Here is a 285-nt window from a genome sequence, read left to right on the forward strand (position 1 = left end):
CTGTTTACGTGGTGTGAGGAGGTTCTCCTACTGGTTCGATAACCTTGGTCTCATCACTAAGGGAAATACCTACCGTCGCTATGCTGCATCATCTCTTCCTTTTTGGGGAAATACCGACGTAGTTCTAGCAGACATCATGGGCCCCATGTGTCATATTTGACTTGGCTCAGTCAGTGTTGACCGGGCCCAACAATCAATGAGAGTCTCTAGCTAAGAGGGACCCAATTGTAGGCCAAATACCGCCTTTGACCGTGTCCACGTCAACATCAGGTATGGGCAAAACCA

This window comes from Triticum aestivum, chromosome 3B (genome assembly GCF_018294505.1).
Source record: "Triticum aestivum cultivar Chinese Spring chromosome 3B, IWGSC CS RefSeq v2.1, whole genome shotgun sequence".
In the NCBI taxonomy this organism is placed as follows: Eukaryota; Viridiplantae; Streptophyta; class Magnoliopsida; order Poales; family Poaceae; genus Triticum; species Triticum aestivum.